Below are 26,818 nucleotides of genomic sequence, written 5' to 3'. Positions count from 1 at the left end.
CTGAGGCCCAGAATGGGGTTTCTCCAGTGTAACCGCTTAAAACCGAGTAAAGTATGAGACTATCTGCGAAATTAATATAAGATATTAAATAAAAACAATTTGCTTGTATAACTCTTACAATTATTTTCAATGGACTTCTTTAAAATTACAGCTACAGTAGGTATTTTATGTCATTGTAAGAAATCTTAATCACTACTATTATGTGGATTTTGTATAATACTACATATTTACTTATATTGGATTTATTATTAATTTTTTTTTATTAGTAATTTAATTGTACAAAAACAAAAATGCAATCTAGTTTTGCATTATCATAATACTAGCGACCCACCCTCGCTTCGCTTCGGAAACATTAAAACACACATGAAACCAAAAAAATAAAAATAAAAAAAAATAAAAAAAAGTAGCCTATGTTCATCAGGGACAATGTCGGCTTCTAATGGAAAAAGAATTTTTCAAATCGGTCCAGTAGTTTCGGAGCCTATTCGAAACAAACAAACAAACAAATCTTTCCTCTTTATAATATTAGTATAGATATAGACAACAAACGCTTCCAATAATATTGTTTCGTTACGAATGCCTTTGGAATAGGTTAGTAAAAATATTTTATCCCATTGTGTATTTTATGTGAATTCTTTGTGAATTTGTTCATTTTCCAACCTTAACGGATTTAGAAATTATGTCCCAGTATATCCGGAAGACTGACGTAGCTAGTTCCATGCACGACTAGCAATAAACTTCAGCTTTCCATGCAAGTGGTAGTACATTATGGAAAGTTTTCCCTTTTCATAAATCGACTCTTGCTCCGACGCTAGTTAAGTGAAATTTAAAATTACCTCACGTTGCACTTACGCTATAGACTTCAGAATTAACTGGCATATTTACAGCTGCTTTATTATTATTTCAATTTAAATTATTTCTAATTTTATTAGTATTTCCAATTTAAGAACGTTAAATTGAAAAATATGCGTGTCATGTAGTGGCTTGTAATTATAATAGTATGAATCGTAAGATTCATTACAGAAATTCGCTTTTTGAATAAATTGCTATTTCAAGACCAATTCTTTCGATAACACAACAGCGGATATGTAATTCATGAATTAAATTTTTTTATTACAGTTTCTAATTATACGTTTTTAATTACGTGTTTTCGTTTTTTTTTTATCTTACGAATTTAATTTTGTACGTTGCATTTTCTCGTGTAAGGCCTTAACGCAAAAAAAAAAAAAACTTACTTGTATTGTATTTTAAAAACTTAGAACTCATATCTCAAGTTGGGTGGCGGTATTAAGTTGTTGATGTTTACGGGCTCCGGTAGCCGCTGAAATTGTATCCACCTATCTAAGCAAAAAAAACTATTTCTTCATAAAAAACACGTGTGGCACTCGGAGACTGCCGCGCATAGCATTTTTTATCAACTTATGCAATTATAAATCGACAATAATAATTTAATATTAAAACAACAATAAAATAAGACCACGCTATATTTATAAACATTAACAAAAGCAAAACATTAACTGTCCCCTTCACACTCATAACCTAGACCGCGCGAGGGAGAGATGGGCAGACTTTTCATGATGTGCATGCGGCAGTGCGACGTCACGCCGCGCGCTTATTCACAAACACTACACAAGCGCAACGTGTGAATGTGTTGAACGCGAGCTACATAGTAGTCGTAGAGGAATTTCTTGATTCAGTCGCCGCGCTCAAGGCTCGCGATAGAAGCTATGCAATAGCTTAATCGTAACATCTAAGTTAATATTAAATTATAGCCCTTTATCAGTTTTAGACAACCAATCGTGCATCGACAATTGGGGCAGGCTAATAAGCAGATAGAATCTCATTAAAACGCGTCACCGCAAATGCGAAGCATACCTCGTCCTACTGTGTTTAGATATCCGGGGCTATGACCCGTTCGCGTAATTAAATTTTCCGTGATTATTGCCATTTGTCCACAATGCAATGCAACGGTTGATTAACAATGCTGGTTTGAATACGAGTCAAGTTAAATAGCTCGGATCCTTTGAGTTTTTATGTTGCAACACTAGGTTATGGTTATAGGTTGATGTCTGAATTGCTATTTGTCGGAATTTCTCGTGCTATCTTTTTTATTTAGTTTTAAAAAATTCTATAAAAAAATTATGAACTTAGGAATTGCTGTTTATCCTAAAATCGATCTGTTATTTGATTTTAGACTGAACAGAAACTTTTGTTTTCTAATTAAGTATTAAATTTAGGATTCAAAGTGAGTCCAAAATATTTTCTAAAATAGTCTTGATTTTACTATAATAAGTACGTTAGCCAAGTAGGTATGTTAGTTTATTAAGGTCCTTATGATGCAACACTGAGACTATAGAGGGCATTCATGATGCCATTGTCAACAAATTTATTGAGTCGATGAATTAAAATTCTCGAAACTGTTTCGTTTCAACAAAAAGGGACGAATAAATTTCCAAGATTAAATTTCTTAGCGGCTTACGTGGGTCCTAAATTTGAAGTAAAGCTCGAAATTACCGGAGGCATTTACTGAGATGCTCAATTTACTTTAAGAGAGCAACGAACGCTCTTTGTGGCGTCCCGCTGTGATAACAATACTCACGAAAATTACTAACCAAAAATTACTGTAGCAACTTCCTTTTGTGGGTTTTCGACAAAGATGGTTCATCAGAATGAATAGCAAGACGTCGTTTACATAATATTGAATATAAACAACAATGATAACAAGTGATATCCGTAGGCTTTTGTTTAAAGGGTTTTCTTCGTGATAAATTGTCTGATGCATCAAAAAAATTAATAATTTTGTTGCTTTTTTGTTTGTGTCTTATTGCGTGTTAATGCGTTAAAAAAACGCCCTTCACATGTTTGAGCAATAGATTTATTATTGTATTAATTCAGGAATAGTTGTGGGGTCTCTGGCATCGTTGATAAAAGGTTTATTATGAGTGCTATGAGTTGAGGTCCTCAAAAAAAGTACTGCAAATCGTCGCATGTAGAGCTCCTTCAACTTACATATGTATATGTGTATGTAAATGATGGACTGCGGACAAGGACTTCATATATTTCAGTGTATAATTTCTACATTTAATTTTATTAATTAAGTGTTCTGAACGTAGATTAAATTTCTTTTATAGGAATCACAGATGTATGAAATTGTTAATTGTACTAGGAATGAAATGGGAATATTATAAAATGTTTTTTTTATTGGTGTTGGAATAGTCCATCTGGTGTTAAGTAGTTACTGGAGCCCCATGATGAGAATGCCACCATCTACCTTGCGACATGAGGTCTAAGTTTTAATTGCATAGTATAATGGCTGTGCTACCCTTTAACTCCGAACGTTTTATTGAAAACAACGGCAGTCTGGTGGAACCTACTTGTGCGAGTTCAAAAGACGCCCTACCTTTTAGCGGTAGGCAGCGGCTTGGCTCTGCCCCCAGCATTGCTGAAGTCCATGGGCGACGGTAACCACTCACCATCAGGTGGGCCGTATGCCCGTCTGCCTACAAAGGCAATAAAAAAAAAAAAATACCCACAGTAAAATATAACAACTATTATACGGTTATCGTAGGTGAGCTCACGGGTTGAACTTGAGAGAATTTGCTAACATTAGCCCTAGCAAGAGCGGAGCTTTGCTGAGTCTACCACCAGACCGGAATCTCGACGCATTAAGAAGATTCGGCGAGAAACTCAGACTTTTTTCGTTGCGTACATGGCGATGCCAATGTTTGTTTAGGGAAGATTTCCATGACGAAATAGCATCGTATCGAACATAATCATTCGATTTAAAAAAATCGGTTGTCTGTAAAGTCGGTTTACTGACGATAGTTGAACGTGACGACGTCATAAGAAAATACTGATGGAATGGTTTCATTTTTCAATTATCGCAATTGTCGTTGCTATAAACAATTGACATCACATTTACTTTTCACTGAACTTCATACTTGACGAAAACATGTAAATGTATTATTGTATAGCAGCTGTCCACGCGGATGCATCGCTCACTCAAGTAGGAGAGAGACAGATGTCGAACGCTGCCGAACGCGGAGGCCGATTGTGCCTCTTTGTCGCTCGTTGCGCGCTCTCTCTTGCACTTCAAGCCTTAAATGGAACGCCTCAGAGCGAGGTGACGCCGCAATAGTCATGATTTTTCATGCGTGCAGCCGGCTCCATCGAATTATAAGACTTTGTCACGTCAAAACATTACTTCCAACGTTTTGTTATGGCTAAACGATAGAAAAAGATAAAACATACATATACAGAGCTGTGGTTGTGTAAATGTCCTGTATAATGCAGAGTGTGAAGGGGACCCTTTAATTAAAAGTCTGTGCCGCGGTCCTTCTGGTCTACAATAAAACTCGTTCACTTTGAATACGTACATAGTTTTTTTATTTTTATTTTTCGTTTCATTAACTACCTTTTTAAATTGTGAAATCTGCGCTGAGATTTCTGTGCTGACTTTTGACAAAGGAAAGTTAATCTCCGTTTGCGATTCAATTATCTACCTCAAAGTCCGTCAGTAGCTTTAATAAATTATCTGTTGTTTTAAATGAGACATATTTTGTACCGTTCTCGGAACTAATTAGAGTATTAAGTGGGTTTAATTAGTCGAACAAGAAGAAAAGTAATGCTGTTCACTGCTACTATTTCTTCTGCATTTATGTATACTATGCTCAACTCTAGATGTGTCATTATGATCGGACTTGCTAACATATTTCCCAAGAACACACTACCACTTTTTTTATCTCAAGCAATATCCACTGTAAGTATAAATGATCCCGGTAATATTTCAGCGAAGCAAAGCCTCCGATGAACAGGGCATTTTCCCGACATATCGTATTGATTTATGAACTGTTTAAGTACCCTTTAAAACTATAAACGACGAAGTCAATATCCGAACGGGTTTTCTCTCGCTATTTTGTAAAATATATATTAATAACGCTTTATGCGTCTGTTTTGCTTGTTCTAGCGTATAAAAGTTATTCAACTTATTTGTTGCCATTGAATTTGTAAATACCTTTTCTTTATTGCTTAGGTTTGTGGACAAGCTTACGGCCCACCTGGTGTTAAGCGGTTACCGGAGCCCATAGACATCTACTACGTAAATGTGCCACCTACCTCGAAATAGAGTCTCAGTATAGTTAAGCCGAAACACATTACCGTTTCACGGCAGAAATAGGCAGGGTGGTGGTACCTACCCGTGCGGACTGACAAGAGGTCCTACCACCAGTAATTACGCAAATTATAATTTTGCGGGTTTGATTTTCCTACACGATGTTATTCCTTCACCGTGGAAGTCAATCGTGAACATTTGTCAAGAACGTATTTCATTAGAAAAATTGATGCCCGCCTGCGGGATTCGAACACCGGTACATCGCTACACACGAATGCACCGGACGTATTATCCTTAAGGCCACGACGACTTGCAAAGCTTAATGTAACATAATCACTTTTTTAGAACACAATCATGTTACTTTTTATTTTAAAATATTATGATGAATATAAGTAAATTATTTTCTGGGTGAATTGAAGTTAAAACTTCTTTAGCGTCGTTGTGATTTGAAGCTAGATTAAATGAAGATACAACACTAAAAAGAAAAAGAACGTATGTATCAAAAAGATCTAACCTACGGGAGACTCGTGTACAACGCTTCCGAAGGCATTTCTACAGAATCAGCTACAAAAAGTCAACTCCAGATACAGAACGGAATTGAAGCATAAAATTCAAAAGAGCACGCGACTTATAATAAAACATATCCAACTCATTGAAGTGAGTTAGCTAACCGAGCAGCACCTGAAAAGTTTAATTTACTTTAATTCAACTGAATACGAATACGGAGCGGTAATATCACGGGATTCGTTTCAGTGGGAAACGCAATTTGTCCCTACCCTACAATTTATGCTTGGAGCCTACTTTATGCAAAGAGCCCGAAAAAGGAATAAGGCAAATCCTTTCATACAATGAATGAAATCTGTAGGCCGAGATAAGAGAGGCAAGTTCATTTGTTGGTGATTGGGAATATACTAGTGACACTTAGTATTATGAACCATATTGCATTGAAAGACAATCGTTCGGGAATTTCAGTGTTGTTAGGCCCTTTATAATTTGGATTGTAAGTATATAATCTGTGGTGTTTTGGGATTAATGTTCCTGCTAAAACAGAAAACAAAACAATTCATACATTACAACTATTACGTTCGTAACATAATATTCAGAATACGGTTTTACGTATTGTTGGTGCAATGTTGCATAAGCGTAACGCAAAGATTACATTTTTAACTCTTTTCCCATACAAACAAGAAAAAATTACGATGAAAAAACAAAACAGAAATTGTAATATATCAAATGCCTTGAGATATCATTGATTATCGAGTAGAATGTCAATCATTGAGCGAATACTAGTAATTAAAGAGAGTAGAACGCGTAGGATTTATAGTTTCGTATGAACTCGCGGAACGTCTTACAGCTGCTTTAAAAATCACGCTTTTTTTATTGATTAGGTTTGTAGACGAGCTCACAGCCCACATGGTGTTAAGTGGTTACTGGAGCCCATAGACATTTACAACGTAAATGTACCACCCACCTTGAGATGTAAGTTCTAAGGTCTAGTTACAACGGCTGCCCCACCCTTCAAGCCGAAACGCATTACTGCTTCACGGCAGAAATAGGCGGGGTGGTGGTATCTACCCGTGCGGACTCACAAGAGGTCCTAGCACCAGTAAAGTTTTTTTTGTAGCAAAACCTTAGTTACAAATAATAGTATTGTGTAGATCTTGCTTCAGTGCTCATTAGGTTTATAAGTAGGTAACTAATCCTATATGGTGTATAAAACAGGCCGTGTGATCAACATACTGTCTACAATACAGTGGAAATACAAAGAGCGTTACAGTCTAAGAACGATCCTTATTATTAAGTAATTTTAAGTTCTGTTCATGAAAATGGAAGCGTGAATTGCTTTAAACCTATCGTAATTTTAAATTAGGCTGCCTTTATGTTTAGGGAGAGAACTCGTTAAAGCCCCGCGATGGTTTTAGAAGATTAGAAGTTCGCGATACAATACATAAAGCTGTGTGTCTGTGTTTGTTCAATTAATTTTATTAAACAGGTTAAATTATGTTATATAATTGGCTTGCGATTTAGTTTCATTACTATTTAGCACTGTAATTTCAAATCTACATTTAGTGTGTGGATTTAGTTTCGTATGTGTCGTACCAATAAAAAGTTTAAGAGAAAAAAAAAACATATTAGTCAAAGTCAAAACGATCAAAACGTTGTGATTGTCTTTTTAATCATGAATCATTTCGTTGTTATCCTGCTTGAGTTTCTTGTAATAAATAGAATTTTTCGGCCAAAATTCACTTATGCTATTCTTTAAGAGGCTTTATTTATTTGCGGAAAAGTAATAATATATACAATGTAAATGGAACTTTAATTATCTCGATTCAGTCAGTCGCACGTTGTGTGAAACTAAACAAATTTCATGGTTTGACTACTAGATAGAATTGATCCATTATAGATTTACCTATTTTAAAAGTATATCTTGCATGTATTGTAGCTAAATGTACAACACTGGTTTTTTTTGCGAATGCATCTACTTCTGAATACACTACGGTGTTGGTGGTCTGTACAGGCAGCATTTCAAACCAGAATAGTCAATAAGCACCTTTTCTTTTTTTTTTCAGGCAGGGGGCCGAACCTTATGTGAGGCTTCCGCCCCTAGTGGGCGCGCGGGGTATGAGAGACTTGACCGCTGCAGATGTTGAGAGCAAACCGCGGGTTCAGGGATGTTTTAGGGCCCTACCCACCAAACGGCAGTTTTTACTGGTGGTAGGACATCTTGTGAGTCCGCATGGGTAGGTACCACCACTTGGCAGGTTCTGCAGTGTCTTGCTCGTCACAGTCGTCGCAGTGGTGGTACTGCGTCATCGGTTCCCTCCGTTCGACACGGTGCAGGTACCGGCCAAAACAACCGTGGTCGGTGAGCACCTGCATCAGCCGGAAGATGTGACGTCTTCGGTCGCGGCCTAACCAAACTGCAAGGATGGGGCGGACCGCCTTGACGGTCCGTAAACCATAGTACGGGTTCGCCAAACGGCGAGGTCCACGCCTCCAGCATGGGCCGCCGAGATTAGAGCCTGAAGTCAATAAATAAACCTACATAAATAACTTTTTTATCTGTCTTAATAATACTGGTCATTCAATTAAGTGGCTGTCGTTATCAACTTTTTAGTCTATCGGCTCAATTTTTTTTCACCATACAAAATAAGTAGACAAATTAAATTATTACACACACACATTTACAGTTAGAATTCTTTGCGAGCATATTTTTAATAATATTCAACAGTATTGCTTCTAGCACTATTTATGTCAGTATAGACATATCTATACCATTTAATATAGCTTGGTTAATTATTATAATTTAAATATGTGTCAACTTGTAAATGTTAAGTAGACGCTTATTGTACATTAGTAATATCGCCTCTGTTACTTAAATTACTTTACGAAAATAATTATAACGCGTATAACTAGCTTAATTAACAGCAATACCTCAGCGTTGGGAAACTAATTCTTAAAATCCTAATTATTGAGCGATTAGCCCAAGTTACTAAGATAATAACGGCAATTTAATGAAGTACTTAATGTCTTTTTAATGATCATCCAGCTGAGGTATTTCCTCTCGAAACCTGTAATCAGTATTCAAAAGGAATGCGATCGATTTGCAATCACGGCTTCGTCATACGCACCCTAAAGATAAACAGTTAAAACAAACATAAATAACCGAGGGCGATTAACAAACCGATGGCTAGTAGCGGAGACCGTAATATATTCACTGGCCGATCCCAATTTGTCTGACCTAATGCAATATTGGGCGTTTATCCCGTCACAGCAACTTTACATATCCGTGTTGTGTATTCTGTTCCGATAAAATCGCCGGTGATAGCTTCGACGATAAACGATTGATAGTTGTTAATTAATACATGAACGCTGGTAATCTCGAAAATGTGATTTATTGTTTTTTTATTTTAAGTTTTGCTAATAGAAACATTATGTATTTAAAAATTTCATTTGTTAAAACCATTTAGTATTCGTATCCGGAATGCTTTGATAACAACGCGACGAATATCTCGTGATTTTCATTCGGCACCAGTCCACATAATTCTCTATGCCTTATTGCATAATCTGACATTGATCTTTCCGTTTACTTTAGTGTCTTGAGATATGTACATTTTTATATGATATCGCCATATAATAAAGAATATCTATTCATTACGTCACAAAAATATTACAATTATATTCGATGTCGCATCCGATATTCGATAATCGAATTTTGATAATCGATTTTTTGATGGGCCGTATGCTCGTCTGCCTAGAAGGACAATAAAAAAAAATGTGTGGTGTGGGACACCGGATAGAAATGAAGTTCCTTATTATAAAAATATTAATTTTAAGTTCTATTCGAGGTATAAAGAAAATAATTATTCGGGTATACATTTTTTATTATGATTTTTTAATTGATAAAAATAAAAATAAAAACTGCTTTACAAAGTTATCAACTTTATTTTATTCACAATGATTTATAAAAAATATGTAATAAAAATATGTCATTTTTTGTACGTTATTACAAAGTTAATTCGTACACTGTGTGCATTATTAATTTGTACGTTATCACAGTTAAGTCGTACACTGTGTGCATTACTAATAAAAATCTTACGTTACGGACGTTTTTTCCCGCTTAGGGTACGCCTCCGCACCATCCCATTAGAAACTTCATCCCAAAAAATATATTGTACAACGGATAAAATTAAAACACTGAAAAACAAGAACAATTTAGATTAAATTCTGTTCTGACTCCGTTGCATTCCAAACAATAGTCCGGTTCAGTAGTGCCTACAATTTACTCTACCACAAACAAAGAAAATATACTTTAAGCTTTCTGAGCAAAAAAATTAATAGCTAGACTCTTTTGAACTGCAAGGCACATACGCAATGCGGCCGCTCAGTTGAAGTTCCCGCAGGTTTAATTGTTTTCCCATTTGGAAGGCGCCGCACATACCGAGCCTCTCTGCTAACGTTGGTCTATCCAGAGAATAATTAAATTAAAACTTGCATGTTGCATGGTACTTTGGCGTCTTTATTAATAACATAAATTTTTATTGTACTATTTTGATTTTCATAATTTTCTTTCGTTATTTAGAGCGTGTTTTTTTTTTTTAAATGTCGAACCGTAAGCTCTTCGAATATTGAAAATTTTGTCTATATGAATATAATATTTTAGATAATTAAGTAATGAAATGGATAGTTATATTATTTTCCTAAAGATACGTTCGAGTTGTAACATAATATGTTTAAATATCGTTTAGATTCATTCATAAAATGGACACTCATTCGGGGTCATGACTAGGAGACAGACGGATAATTTCAGTTCCTACATTAACATAATATTAGCGAACACATTACCCATGTTATTCAACATCGGCCATAAATTTGAATACATTTGCAATAAGACAGTCATAACTTTTGTCTCTCCAAAGAGGATTTTCCCTTTGCCAATATAATATGTAACCATACACAACGAGATTATTAAGTTTTTTTTTTTATTGCTTATATGGGTGGACGAGCTCACAGCTCACCTGGTGTTAAGTGGTTACTGGAGCCCATAGACATCCACAACGTAAATGCGCCACCCACCTTGAGATATAAGTTCTAAGTTCTCAAGTATAGTTACAACGGCTGCCCCACCCTTCAAACCGAAACGCATTACTGCTTCACGGCAGAAATAGGCAGGGTGGTGGTACCTACCCGCGCGGACTCACAAGAGGTCCTACCACCAGTAAAAGTTAGTGATTTTTCTAATTCTGTCCACATTGCTTAAGGGTATAATACTGTGAAGGGACATTAAGAGTGAAGTAAAATGTACCTAAGTAGGTACTTCTTAAGGTTTTCAGCAAAAATCTACAGTTGTTTGAAATCTTAATTAAATACCTCTAAAATAGACTAATTACATAATTACACCCACACCTATACAAAGGCTAAATACTAATTGCGTGGGAGCAATGAAATCAAGCGATGGCAACGTATTTTATATATGTACATAGAGTTTAAGCACTGAATTTAATCGTAATCAATGAAGTACCTAAGTGATTAATCTAAATTTTAGAGATTCGAATCTCTAAGTCACATTTTTGCTACCGCTAATCTATTTAGTCTTTTTAAATTTACTTAATACTGTTAATTTATTTTCTTTTGATAAAACCAGATGATGACCGAGCTTTGCTCGTTTTTTTTTTTTATAACGCCATCTTGTTGTGTCCTTAAAGCGGTTAGTTGCCCTCAATTAAGAAAAATAGTTTTATTATTCGCCAATAGATGTCGGGAAGAGTCATAAAGTTGATTATTGAAAACACGAATAAAACAACATTTTCTGAAAATAAATTGTAGCTAGATCGATTTATCGCCCCTGAAATCCCCTGTGTACTAAATTTTATGAAAATCGTTTGGAGCCGTTTCCGAGATTCAGATTATATATACCTATATATACAAGAATTACTCGTTTAAAGGTATAAGATAAAACACTAGCCCGAGCTTAAAAAGAATAAACGACAAATGGTCATTGTTTAGAATATGCTTCGTTTTCGTCAAAAAATATAACAGAATCAATGGTTTTCGCAATTAAAAGTAATAATTTATAGAAGGCACAAAAATATCTGTATCTGTATGTTATAAATTTGGAATATTGTGTTACATTGGAACATGAAAGTCAAACAAAATCGTGAGTGTGTTATTATTATGTTATTCATTATGCGAACTGTGTTTGTTTTTCCCTTATTAAAATAAAACCAGTTTTGTGGGGAAGACACGCTTGTCTTGTTATACCCTTTTGCGATAATCATATAATTATACTTGTAAGGGTGTAAAACATACTTTTTGAATTTATTATTTCGAACATTGTTTCCCAACCTTTTTTGTGCATTGCCCCACTGTAACATTTCTAAAATGTTTATGCCAACCATACATAATTTTTTACATTAAAAACTTGTTTTGTTCACTTAAGAAACATAAATGATAGGTTTTAGGAAGAATTCATTATGAAATTGTTATCAGAACACAGTAAGTAATGTTTCAAAACATATAATAAAAAACTGAAATTCAAATTAAGTATAATTTTAATACAGATTTTCTATATTAATTTAGTGAAATTGCCCCCTTAATTATGAAATTGTCCCCTTGTGGGGCGTGGGCCTCACGATGGGAAACACCGATCTAGGGCTTTATCTTTGTTGTATACTAAAAGATTATCGAGGATTTACAATACTTTATTGGCGGGTAGCATTTTAACTCTGCTCATGGTACTATAGACGTGACAAACGGCGAAGGGCCGAACGCTTATCTGGTTTGGAAGGCAAAAGCAATCCAGGTTTACATTAACATTTGTGTCAAAAAAGGTGGTTACACCTTTAAAATTTAATGATTCAAAAAACTTTTGTGAAAAGAGTTCATGAACTTTAAAAATGAGCATAAATAAAGTTACTTTGAGTTTATATGCAACATATACACAGCGATAGTTTTTCTATGCTCGAATTGGCACATACAAACACGTAGGTACACTTACAAACAGAGTTACTTTTATTAAATAGCAAATCGGTAGACGGTCGTTTTAAAACTTCGATTTGCAGTTAAAAGAACATTCATTCAGTACGTACACAATAAACTTGTGTTCGGTATGGGACTACAAAAGGATTACGGATATCAGTGGAATGACTTTCGTTTTAACTCACAATGGTCGTTGGAGAGCACATGGGAGTCTATATGAGATATATGGTGTACTCGTCTACCTTTTGTTGTGGTCTGTGTTTGACTTTGGATGAAATTGTTAATGTCTGCGATTATACACTAACAAAAATTTATTTTTATGAGTCTTTGGGTATAATAACAGGGACACACAGACAAAGAAAGATCTTTCACCGAGCAAGTGAAATTGTTCGGCAGACCGACGGTCGAGTATGTTATTGTTCAGAACTTGTTTAAGTATGTATATGCAACTTATCATAGAAATGGCGGCAGCGATATTCAGACATCTCTCGAATATCTTATGTTCTATGTATGATAGCTACTTGTTACAAGTCCCTATTTATGCACTACATGGTAGACGAAAGAAAATATTTTAGTTGATTTTCTCTTTTGTTGTATTTGTAAAAGGTATTGGACAAGCCATCAACAATAATCACATGGTCAAAGGCTTTTACATTGATACTTCTATTCGGTATATTGAAACTTCTCGAAACTCATAGTTTTTTTTTAATGTTACAGATAAATACGTATTTTTAAACGTCCACATTATAAATTTATGAATCTGTCTGCAACACACCAGCTGTATGGGGACGCAGTAGTTCCAAATCATCGGAGCGACCACAATGAGATGGACGCTTTTAGCGGAATTAAAACGGAGAACGGCCATGTTTTATTGATATTAACGGACATCGCATTATTGTTTTGGTTGAGGCAAACGATTTCGGTCAATACTTTAAATGCATACTTGAATATTAATGGTCCTATAATCTCCTTGTTTCATGAACTTCAGTTGTCTTACGTATTTCAGATTTCCTACGTATTATAAATTATTATAAGCAGAGTTACTATTTTTTTTTATTGCTTAGATGGATGGACAAACTCACAGCCACCTGGTTTTAAGTGGTTACTGTAGCCCATAGACATCTACAACGTAAATGCGCCATCCACCTTGAGATATAAGTTCTAAGGTCTCAGGTATAGTTACAACGGCTGCCCTATCCTTCAAACCGAAACGCATTACTGCTTCACGACAGAAATAGGCAGAGTGGTGGTACCTACCCGCGCGGACTCACAAGAGGTCCTACCACCAGTAATTACGCAAATTATAATTTTGCGGGTTTGATTTACTAACTAACTAACTAGCGGGACTAACATTGATATGAATTGAATAAGGCAGAGATAACAAGCTAATGCGAGTCAACGTGAAAAACAGTCACCTTTTTGGAGGTGATATTATCCTAGACACACAACGCTACATAGTCGCGGTAAGCGACTGAAAATAAATAAGTATCCTTCTCATTTCCTATGGTCACAAAGCATAGTGTACATAAATTACGTATAGTTTACACCGCTACTGATCGTACCGCAGCGAATCAGGCCGTGAATATGGCCAGAAATACTACGCTGTGTGTACTATTAATTTGTGTATGCCTTACATCCATGGGCGACGGTAACCACTCACCATCAGGGGGGCCTATGCTCGTCTGCCTACAAGGGCAATAACAATGACAATTGTCCGGTTTTCTATTGAGTTTCACATAAAGCTATGCTAATAAGTTGTTAATAAGTTGTTAATAAGTCGATGTTAATAAGTTGAAATGCATAAAGCTGTTCTTATTACGGATCGTTACCCTTGGCTTGGCTGTATTGGTTTGGCAAATGATCGCGCTTTCTGATTCAAACGATGAATTAATATATTTTTTTCATTTTATAGGTATTCACAATCTTGCTGTAAATCAAGAAGTGATTGGACCGTGGGAAGAAATTCAGTTATAATGTAAGTTTGTTTAGCTACATCCCAATATTTATTTTGATAACGTAATTTTTTTTAAAATTGAATGTATTGAAGATAAGACTAATTATCGATTTTTGTAATATTAACAAATAATATTTAATTTTTTGGTCCGTGATATGTTAGTGAACTCCTTCTAAATGGCTGGACCGATTTTGCTGAAATTTGTGTGTATCCAGTGAGTTTGAGAATCATTTAGATTTACAATTGAATATAGTAGTCTTTTTTTTTAGTTTCTCAAAATTGTTCAGATCATTACAACTTACTCAAAAGAGTTTGAAAATTTCAGATTTAAAACGCGTGTACAGAACAACGTCTGTAGGGTTCACTAGTAGTTTCATAGAATGCTTGATATAGATAATCAATCTTTTCAGCGCGAAATTTTATTACTTGTAGCACCAAAAACAAAAAATAGTAGCTCATCAGAGCAGGCGACTGATGAAAACCAACACCGATGTTCGTGAATATCTGTAATGTTGGGCGCTTAGCTTACGAGGAAGGAAAAATATTTGAAAATTCTCGACACCGGAGAAGGTTTCAGATTAAACTAGCAAATTCACTTCGAGGTCGAGTATTTTGATAGGAGCTAAAAACTCGTTCCGAAAGTATCTAAAGGCATTCCCCGTGGAGTAAAGGATGCGGTAATGGTCTATACTGACTCAATGTGCTTTCTGTTATCATTAAACGACTTCTTCCTTTATCAACAACTCGATCTCTCGTTAACGCTAACGCTAACGCTCTACTGGTGGTAGGACGTCTTCTGAGTCCGCACGGGTAGGTACCACCACCCTGCCTATTTTGCCGTGAAGCAGTAATGCGTTTCGGTTTGAAGGGTGGGGCAGCCGTTGTAACTACACTTGAGATCTTAGAACTTATATCTCAAGGTGGGTGGCGCATTTACGTCGTAGATGTCTATGGGCCCCAGTAACCACTTAACACAGGTGGGCTGTGAGCTCGTCCACCCATCAAAGCAATATAAAAAAAAAGATCTTTGTCACACAAAAAAATCAGCGGGTTGCGGTATCATTCAAATTTTAAACAGCTACTTTCTAGCAGTTAGGCCTCGTTCGGAGACGCTCAGGCAGTTACTAGCAAACTCCACCGCATCTGGCTCAACCCAAGCCCGCCCTTCTATTCTTGTAAAGCTTTAAATACCTATGGGCCAACAGAAATTCATTCTCCATCATAAAAAAAAAAACTATAATCTTAGTGATTAGGTTGAACGCTGTTCTAATTCAGCAGACCATGGCGCGTCATGCTCTGTAACGTAAGCTATTTCTAAATAAGCAATTAATTAACTAGAAATTAATATTTCCTCTTTAGCTTCACATAACATCTTAAAGGTATGCAATTGTAAATTACCAAAGTATGTTTTCCGTAGTAACTACTCTTTATCTATACATCTATACATATAAATAAAATTGGAGTGTCTGTTTGTAATATTCAAATAGCCTCTTTTTACTACATGCATATGAATATATATACGGTACATACACCAAAATAACATTTTCTACAATTTTTGTCTGTCTGTCTATTTGTTCCGGATAATCTCTGGAACGGCTGGGCCGATTTTGACGAGACTTTCACTGATAGGTAGCTGATGATATAAAGAGTAACTTAGGCTACTTATGTAGACTAGCTTCGCTCCGCGGCGTCTCCCGCGGTACGACAATAACCGCAGGTAACATCGCGGGACTCAGCTATCAGTAATAAAATGTAATGTTTCCGAAGCGAAGCGAGGGCGGGTCGCTAGTTTTATTATAAGCTCGTCAATTGCAAACGGTATGGCATGTTAGCTATAAAAGCCGAAATGCACGTTGTTTGTGTAAGTCTTAGTAGTCTGAGAATATATTTTGAAATGTAACAAACAGCGCTACGCAATTTTAGGGTTCTGCTATAAAATGGGAAAACCGGAACCCTTACACATTCATCCAGACCGTAAGATCGTTAAGACCGTCTGTCTGTTTAATTTCCAAGGAATTTTACTCGAAATATATTTGTACTGGATACAGGAAATTTGTATAGTATGTCCTATAAGTAAGCCGCATGCAAAAGTGAAAATCAAAATAAAAGCATTATCTTTTTACGCATGTAAATGGAAGATTTAAAAAAAATGTATTAGTATGACATTAACATTTTCATTATTTACTGATAGGATTCAAAGTAAATAAACACTTTTAGTCTATTCTCAATAAACATGTGCTCAACAGTAATACAGAATCTGTCCTAGCTTCTTCATCTTTCCAACTGAGCGGTGAAATTTAATTCTGAAAAATGAAAAGGCAGGAACTGTTAGGTGGAAGAAAATACTAACACACCGAATAAAAATTACATCGAATTTTACACAGAATCCGTTCTTAAATTTATCGTTATATAATTTATATATCTGCATGCATCTCGATCTTTCTAGAACTTTTTAACCAGTATACGATATTATTATTGTATATTTATATTTGTAGATCGCATTTGTATGTTTTGAATTTCTACGTTAAGAAACCATGTTGAGTCTCGTCTTAAGCTTATTTCAGTGAGTTTATTTTAACACTAATTACCGTCAGACGCATGAGATACCATTTAATTTTAATATTAATTTTAACAATTCAAAACATGCAAATAAGATCTATAGAAAAAAACATTGGCTTTTAAAAATAGCTGCAAACGACGAATTCCAGATAAAAATAATAGAATAAAAACGAAGTTGGAAAGTATTTTGGGCACGTTCATTGTCGCAGTTGCCCCGGGTAAGGTCCGAGGCAACATTTAATTAATTTTCGAAAAGTCTATCGCTAATCACGTCCCGTGCTACGTTCGTATTTCCGGAATTTCTTTATTTTAATTGTTATTAGACATTAAGATGTTTTTATTACAGTGCACTGTGCCATCGTTATATTTAATACTAGCGACCCGCCCTCGCTTCGCTTCGGAAACATTAAATTTTATTATTGATACGCGAAGCCCGCCATGGTGCGCGCGGTACGGCAATAACTGCGGGTAACGCCGCGGGGCGAAGCTAGTCTAAAAAAAGTAGCCTAAGTTATTCCTTATATCATCAGCTACCTATTAGTGAAAGTCTCATCAAAATTGGTAAAGCCGTTTCAGATATTAGCCGGAACAAACAGACAGACAGACAGACAAAAATTGTAAAAAATGTTATTTTGGTGTATGTACCGTATATATATTCATATGCATTTAGTAAAAAAGCGGTTATTTCAATACTACAAATAGACACACTAATTTTGTTTAATTTTATTTATATGTATAGATTAGTTACATTACAATATCTCAATTAAAAAAAAAAAATTAAAAAAAAAACGCAATCTTTTATACAGTTCTTACGGAACGTGTGTTACATTTTTGAAAATTAAGTTATCCTGTTTTTTTTATGTTTGAGAGTCGTGTCTAAATTTACCGCCGTATTAAAAGGTTGCAAACGCAACCCGTCTTTTTAGTTACTATTTTAGGGGCTTATCGATTACTAATAAAAATATTTACTGCTAACCTATAAAAAAAAAAAACATTTTTAAGTAAAAAAACAATGAAAATGTCGTTTTATTTTAGTCGTTATAAGTTTAGAACTCTTCGTTTGATTTATTGCATAAGGGAGATAACTTGATCGTATTTCCGAGTCTACTAAAGGCTTCAAGTCTAATCTATCTAAACAAAACTTTCTGCGGTGTTAATTAGGAAATTACTCGAAGACGCTTCATTTACTTAATGAAATAAGATAGCTTTTATCAAATAAGGCCGTTAAATAGGCAGATGAAGTAAATTATATAGATGTTATCGTTCGAATTGTTAACGCAGTTCGTGAATGAGGTAGTCCAATTTGTATAGCTATAATAAAATTTTGCTTTGTAGTTGTAGAATTACAACTGAGACGTTATTTAGGTTTACGGAAATGAGCGTGCTCGTAAATTTATTGAAGAATTTTGTGAAATAATGTGATTCTGTCGCTTAAAACGACGTTTTTTTTTTTTTTTTATTGCTTAGATGGGTGGACGAGCTCACAGCCCACCTGGTGTTAAGTGGTTACTGGAGCCCATAGACATCCACAACGTAAATGCGCCACCCACCTTGAGATATAAGTTCTATGGTCTCGAGTATAGTTACAACGGCTGCCCCACCCTTCAAACCGAAACGCATTACTGCTTCACAGCAGAAATAGGCAGGGTGGTGGTACCCACCCGCGTGGACTCACAAGAGGTCATACCACCATGTATTTTAAGTAACGTACAAAAGTATAAACGATTTGAGAAATAAATTCATTTCAGCTATGAAAGATAACATGGCTAGTGAAATTATCAACGTTACATTTGAAAGAACGATTTATAGTGAACCGGAAAAAGGTATTTGAACAACGTACAAATGTTATTGTTTTATTTTGGATTGATTTGGATTATTGCAAACTTAAAGATTAAGGACCTACTGAGTTATCAAAATCATCTATACTTATACTTAATATTATAAAGAGGAAATGTTTGTTTGTTTGTATTGAATAGGCTCCGCAACTACTGAATCGATTTAAAAAATTCTTTCACTGTTGGAAAACTACGGTATTCCCGGGTGACATAGGCTATATTTATTATATTTAAAAAAAAAATAGGGATCCTTACTGAAACTCCAATAATGTAACCCAATGTGTAAAAAAATTACCTAAAATTCTTTACATCGCGTGCGCTATTTCTCAAGCGAAGCCGGGGCGGGCCGCTATAATAAATAAGTAGATTTAGCCTATTTTACTGTAAGATTCATACATTCGCGTTTGAAGTTGATTAATACAATACAGAATTGAGACTTCAATCTCCTATTACAAAGTGGGCCCAGTTTATGATGCAGTGGTGTCATAGCACTTACTAATCACCATATAGAGCTGTAACTGCATAAAGCACAAAGCTGCATTTACAGCATAAAGCTGTACTGGTGGTAGGACCTCTTGTGAGTCCGCGCGGGTAGGTACCACCACCACGGCTATTTCTGCCGTGAAGCAGTAATGCGTTTCGGTTTGAAGGGTGGGACAGTAGGAGTGGGTAATATCGGTTTTGCCGCGTATCGAATCGTATCTATATATTGAGGATCAATATCGGATATTGAATCTATATATTTTCTGAATCTATATATTGATGGATGCTAGTAGATTTTCTCGATTCATGATATTTGAGATTTGAAACGATACGCTGATATAATATCGTAGTAGATATAGATAGATTTAAGTCAACGTTATACGGTTGGTTTTCTGATATCAATTTATAATATGATCTTAAAGTAATAAAAAGAACATGAAAATAAAAATATCAAAAAAACTTTCCTTCATGCTTTTACCAGGCTTAGGACTGGCTACATTATTTTCAGTTTTTAGTATTTTGTGTCTTAATTTAAAATTACAAAATATACCAAAAGAGTGTAGATTTCAAAAGTTTAATACAAACACAAGAAATAAACTCAATTATTTGGATTCAACTAAAAATAGAAATATGTGTACTTTAGAAATTAAACACAAAAAACTTTTAAGTATTTATAAACACTTGTCCAAAAATTCTAGTTCAAGGTCAAAGCGCGTGAAATTAAATTCAACGATGCAAATAGGCTATACTGCATTCAAGTTAGGGTCGAAAGTTGAAACTTCTTTCCTTAATTGTATCCTGCTGATACGCTAAGAATAATCTACAGACATATGGACTTAAATATAAGGTTTACAATTGTATGGATAATGCCTGTTTCTGTTTCATTCATCACATGATATCCCTATCGTGCGCTCACTCACTCTGGCCGATTCGATACGAACCAAACGAATATTGCTGATATTAACGAATCGGTACGATATGCCGATGCGCATCACATCGAGCAATATCGTGTATCGGCTGATATCGATATATAGATTTCGTGCGGGGCGATATCGGATTCAACGATATTGCTGCGATATATAGATATTGAATCTATATACGATTTATATCACCCACTCCTATGGGACAGCCGTTGTAACTATACTTGATACCTTAGAACTTATATCTCAAGATGGGTGGCGCATTTACGTTGTGGATGTTTAAGGGCTCCAGTAACCGTTAAGTGGCAGGTGGGCTGTGAGGTCGTCCACCCATCTAAGCAATAAAAAAATAAAAAAACTGCTCGTGAATTGCAAAACACTCATGTATCATTGAAACATTTCTGTTTCAAAAAGAATCTTTAATCAATTTCGTTTTAGCAACATTAATTTAACGCCACCACGCACTATTTCAACGCTCTCACTCGTATTTTGTCGGTGCGCACGAATTTAGCGTGGTCTAGTGTATCTTGTCCATCGGTATCAAATAAATGAGTCCGTACGGTTTGATTCATGTGAACGGGGACCGGAAAATACCCGGCAACAAATAAAACGAATCAAACTGCGAACTATAAAGGATAGTGGTGGACGGAGTACGTACTGGCTTGCACTCGAGGGGTTTGCTTTCATTCGATTTTCTGATATTTGATCCATCATGCATTTGCTTATCATTATCAATTTTTGTGTTTACTGTTTTAGTACCAGAAGTGCGATAATATATAGAAGATAAAGCTAAAATACTGTCAATGTCAGCCCGCACACGAGAGGAACGCATGATGTACAAAACAATATATTTAAATCATTTGAATTAATTTAGCTATATGTATAGATTTCATATACACATACACTCTCGATAAAGTCTGCAATAAAAAGAAAATTAAGAGCATCAACGAAATTCACTCGGAAAAATAATATCCACATGAAACCTATGGTATTGAAAGCCATAAAATTTCGTATCGTGCAAATTTTATGAATGTAAATCGTACATACAGAATGACTTTTTTTGCGTTAAAATTGAAATGTTCATAAAAATCTATTTATAGTTATGTGGATAGGAACGCGATCTTGATTTTGGGACGTTTGATTTTAGGTATATAGGCCATAGACTACTGAGTTTTTCGCCGGATCTTCTGAGTGGGTCAGGTTCCCGATCCGGTGGTAGATTCTGCGAAGCACTGCTCTTGCTGGGGCTGTGGTAAGCAAATTCTCTCAGGTTGAACCCATGAGCTCATCTGCTCGTCAGCGCGAATAGCCTCTTTGGCTACCAGCAAATTGATAGAGGAAATAATGAAATCATTGAAGTACATAGATCACGCTGCAAAGGCCGCTGCCAAATTTCACAAAGTAAGAGTCTTATATTGTTAAAACGGCTGTTCTATTAATACAACTTAAAGGTTTAATTTTTTTTTTATTGCTTAGATGGGTGAACGAGCTCACAGCCCACCTGGTGTTAAGTGGTTACTGGAGCCCATGGACATCTACAACGTTAATGCGCCACCCCCCTTGAGATATAAGTTCTAAGATCTCAGTATAGTTACAACGGCTGCCCACCTTTCAAACCGAAATGCATTACTGCTTCACGGCAGAAATAGGCAGGGTGGTGGTACTTACCCGTGCGGGCTCACAAGAGGTCCTACCACCAGTAATTACGCAAATTATAATTTTGTGGGTTTCACTTTTATTACACGATGTTATTCCTTCACCGTGGAAGTCAATCGTGAACATTTGTTGAGTGCTTATTTCATTAGAAACATTGGTACCCGCCTGGGATTCGAACACCGGTGTATCGCTCAACACGAATGCACCGGACGTCTTATCCCTTAGGCCATGCCGACTTCTAAAGATATGAATATTTCCTGTCACTCCTGGGCAGAATAGTGGACTAGATTCCTAAGAGTTATATTTCATAATTCAATCTTTTGATTTTGGTAAGGGGGGTCAAAAATATTACCAATAATAAAATAGAGGGCGTTACGTGTCAGCATTAATAGCATGGTAAATGTAGTCCAAAGTAAAAGTCTTTGAAAAGGAAATTACCTCGTAAACGACGTATGGGTTTTAATGGAATTCATTGTTCCCGTGATTGCCTCTCCCGGGATTGCTTATTTGACTGTCTCGTGGGCCCTAAGGTTTCGCTTCAATAGGAGTCGGCGGCACAAAATTTGAGTTCGCGTGTCAATAATAACGATGCTATGTATTAGTTAAAGTGAAATGATAGAGTGTTTTCTATTTGTTTATTAAATTTAACCAATTTCGTGATCTATTATACGATATATCAAATCGCTATTGTAATATAATAATCTTAATAAAAACTGATTATATTTAGATTATAGTTTCGACTCAATATATATTATAGATTATTTGAGATAATTTTAGATTAGTTCTAAATTTACAAAAATCTAGAGTCACTCAAAACAATGAGAGCACTACATAGAAGGCACACAGCAGCCTGCCATAAGCACGATATCGTAATATGATAAGAGTTACTCGAATCCCAAAATCTTATCTCTAAATGTTGCAGCAGGATTGATGCGAGCGATGTTTGGAGGCGAGAAGCAGGGTCGGGCAATCAATCGTTTTCCTTGCCCCAAAAATTCAAAATAAAATAGAAAAATACATGATACGACTAATAACTCTTAGAGGTATTTGTTTACCTTACATAGCTGTTCTTAATCGCACCCTTAGCTACATACTATCTAGTAAGCTGTATATCTAAAACATCCATAAAAGTTGTATAAGTTTATGAACGAAGCTATGTACAAGTTTGTGACAAAAGAATGCAATACGGACGTTGTACAGCGAACAATTTCGGATAAACAAAACCTAGACGAGGCGATATTGTGTATTACATTTCGCGACACCTGTGTCTGACACCGTCCAGAGCATGGGACACGGGTGACATTTATTGCACGCGTATTTCGCTACCAAATACCCGCAAGTAACACGGGTGCTGCGGCCGATCGGAATTTCAAAGTGCGCGTTTAGGGGATGGAAATTAATCATCCCCCTGTTAACGTTGATTGCAATCCGCTCGCTATATATTCTGATATTTGTATAAGGGCAGTAACAACGATGTTGTAAACACGCAGATACACAAGTTATTATGTTTCAATCAAACCGAAATATGTTTGTGTGAACAGTTAAAGTAAATAACTATTACATTCCGTTTGTAGAAATATTGTGTAGCGCGAATTTTGTAAGACGCTTCAGAAAATATGTAGATACCATGTAAATCTGGTGACATTTGATTAATGATGATTTTACTGGTGGTAGGACCTCTTGTGAGTCCGGACGGGTAGGTACCACCGCCTTGCCTACCTATTTCTGCCGTGAAGCAGTAATGCGTTTCGGTTTGAAGAGTGGGGCAGCCGTTGTAACTATACTGACACCTTAGATCTTATACATCAAGGTGGGTGGCGCATTTACGTTGTAGATGTCTATGGGCTCCAGTAACCACTTAACATCAAGTGGGCTGTGAGCTCGTCCACCCATCTAAGCAATAAAAAAAAATGAAAAATAATTAATATTTTTTTTGTTAAAATCACACCTTTTTTTAACATACCTATGCCGATAACCTTGAGAGACTATATCAGCTTCGCCCTAACGTGTAGGTGAGCTCACGGGGCTCAAACCGGAGTGCTACTAACCCTGACCTTAGCAAGAGCAGTGCTTTGCAGAATCGACCACCGGATCGGAAACGCGACCCACTGAGAAGATCCGGCGAGAAACTCAATGGGCTATCATACCTTAATTATAGTCGGATTTTTAATTAGACGAAGCTAGCTGACAGTAGCTAATGTCACTTTGTGAAATAATGTTGCTATATTTAAAGTAATAGTGATGCGTTCAGTTCTCGTTCAATCACATGAATGAACAATGAGTGTGAAGAATTAATCATTAATTTCAAACTATAAAAGAATATTATTTATATTTTACAATAAAATTGTATTAAAGTGCTCCAATATATGTTACTAGTAGTATGTAACTACAATCAGTTTTTTTATTTTCATTACATACCTATAATTGTTATATTTTATACATCTATAATTTCAACTATATGATGTATTGGAAATAGGACAGTCTTACAAGCTTCCTCGCAATGTTTTTCTTAATGTTTAAAACACTCGGTATTCAGTACAGGTAGATACTATAGGAACAAAATATTTCGTCGAAAACTCGTTGGTATGTACAAAGCACGCCTAAAATAAGAACCCCGTACCCGATATCGGCAATTCAGCACACCAACTATTCACTAGACAATCGAGGCAATTTCATTAATTCAGGAGTTTTTTCAATCGTTCACTTTGTCACAGCACTATTTTTATTTCATCAAAACCTGACAACACAGTAAACGTCAGTTTACTTCGTCTAATAAAAAATCCGACTATAGGTAATCATTTTATAATGAATTTTCATGTTTCGTATTCACGAAAAACGCAACTTTTTAACGTAACTTGCTGTACAATTATCAATGACGTGTGCAAAATCTCAGTTATGTAGGTGAATGATCATGCGTCAATATATTATTACCCCTTTGAAGATTTAATCTGAAACTACCAAAATCTTAGTTGAATAGCTGATGGAATATATCTGAAGGAAGTTTAGTGTTACATAAAGCAAACAATAGTCATTCAATTAAAGGGTTAATTATTGGAATGAAGCGCTGTGATCACAATAACAAGATGAGTGGTATTAATAAAGGTTTATCGGTTCCGAGCTCACGGAATTCTAAGTAGCTTACGTTTGCAGGCTTATATTGGGTACTAGCGACCCATCCTCGCTTCGCTTCGGAAACATTAAATTTTATTATTGAGTATCGCTTCGTTTCGGAAACATTAAATTTTATTATTGATAGGCAAGTCATGGCGGATGTTGTACGACAATAACTGCGGGTGACGCCGCGGGGCGAAGCTAGTCTAAAAAAAGTAGCCTAAGTTACTCCTTATATCATCAGCTATCTATCAGTGAAAGTCTCGTCAAAATCGGTTCAGCCGTTCCAGAGATTAGCTGGAACAAACAGACAGACAGACAGACAGACCGACAAAAATATAAAAAATGTTATTTTGTTGTATGTACCGTATATATATATTCATATGCACGTAGTCACAAGCGGTTATTTCAATATTACAAACAGACACTCCATATTTATTTATATGTATAGATAAGGGCCTGTTACCGAAAACGAAAGAACTAATTCAAGTTTGTCTCGTGAAAGATGACACGTTTTTCTTTCTAATACTCAAATGTTTTATACATGCAATGAAACACAATAACAATGTCAACGGCCTCGAGCAACGCTGGCCACTACCCTCACTTTGTATTGCACGTTCAATAAATTTTTTTTCTAAACGACAAGTTATTTGCACTTATCTATACAAATCATCAAACGGCTTGGCTTCGGGAATGGTGTATGTATGTTTATATGTATGTACATGTAACGGATTAAAAAGTTTATTTGTAAGTAAATGTTAAGTTCAGCTAAATAAATCGTTAAAGTTTGTCTCGCAGAAGTATTTCATCTTCTCCGCACATTAATTGCTGTCTAGTATCGAAGAGAGTCACGCCGAATACATTCGGGAAGTTGTCGAGTTATTTGTCACTGCCTTACTCGAATTAGCATCGAGTTTTAATTAATTTTTGATGTCGACAGACGAGTTTATGTCAGCGAAAGATAATCTATTTTGTTTACGTCTAAGCAAAATTAGATTCGTCTTGGTGTAGGTATACGGAAACTTGGAAATTTGATGGCCCAAGTTGCGTGAATCATCATGTACACGTGACAGCTTGTGAGTTAAAAATCGGTTATCCGTAAAGTCGGCTTACTGACGATAGTTGAACGTGGCAATGTCATAAGAAAATACAGATGGAACGGTTTCATTTTTCAATTATCGCAATTATCGTTGCTATAAACAATTGACACCACATTCACTCTTCACTGAACTTCTTACTTGACAAAAACATGTAAATGTATTATTGTATAGCAGCTGTCCACGCGGATGCATCGCTCACTCAAGTAGGAGAGAAACAGATGTCAAACGCTGCCGAACGCAGAGGCCGATTGTGCCTCTTTATCGCTCGTTGCGCGCTCTCGGTTGCACTTCAAGCCTTAAATGGAACGCCTCAGAGCGAGGTGACGCCGCATGAGTCATGTTTTTTCGTGCGTGCAGCCGGCTCCATCTAATTATAAGACGTTGTCACGTCAAAAATTGAACACAGATTTTATTCAACATAAAAAAATAAAAAGATCAAAAGCAATTATTTCTCGACTTCATTTCCTCGTCGTTCCTATAAAAGCCCTGCTCCATACAGGGATGTTATTCCCAAGATAGGTGTTCGTTCTCAGGGAGCGAAAAGAATCACATTCAAACGTGATGTATATTTATTTTTGTTGTTTAATTTACCTGTACCACGTTCCCACCCC

At 35.8% G+C, this 26,818-nt stretch overlaps 1 protein-coding gene across 1 annotated transcript in view; it reads left to right on the top strand.

The window, feature by feature from the left end:
- LOC101737413 (uncharacterized) overlaps positions 1 to 26,818 on the top strand; it is a 195,396-nt gene that overhangs the window by 89,132 nt on the left and 79,446 nt on the right. The window contains exon 2 of the mRNA XM_038016693.2: positions 14,502 to 14,564. The gene's annotated coding sequence lies outside the window, so the exon portion shown is untranslated. The remainder of the gene's footprint in view (positions 1 to 14,501; positions 14,565 to 26,818) is intronic.

Source organism: Bombyx mori, chromosome 17 (genome assembly GCF_030269925.1).
Source record: "Bombyx mori chromosome 17, ASM3026992v2".
NCBI classification, from domain to species: domain Eukaryota; kingdom Metazoa; phylum Arthropoda; class Insecta; order Lepidoptera; family Bombycidae; genus Bombyx; species Bombyx mori.
Note: the sequence above shows the minus strand (reverse complement) of the source record. Positions and strands in the feature narration are given on the sequence as shown.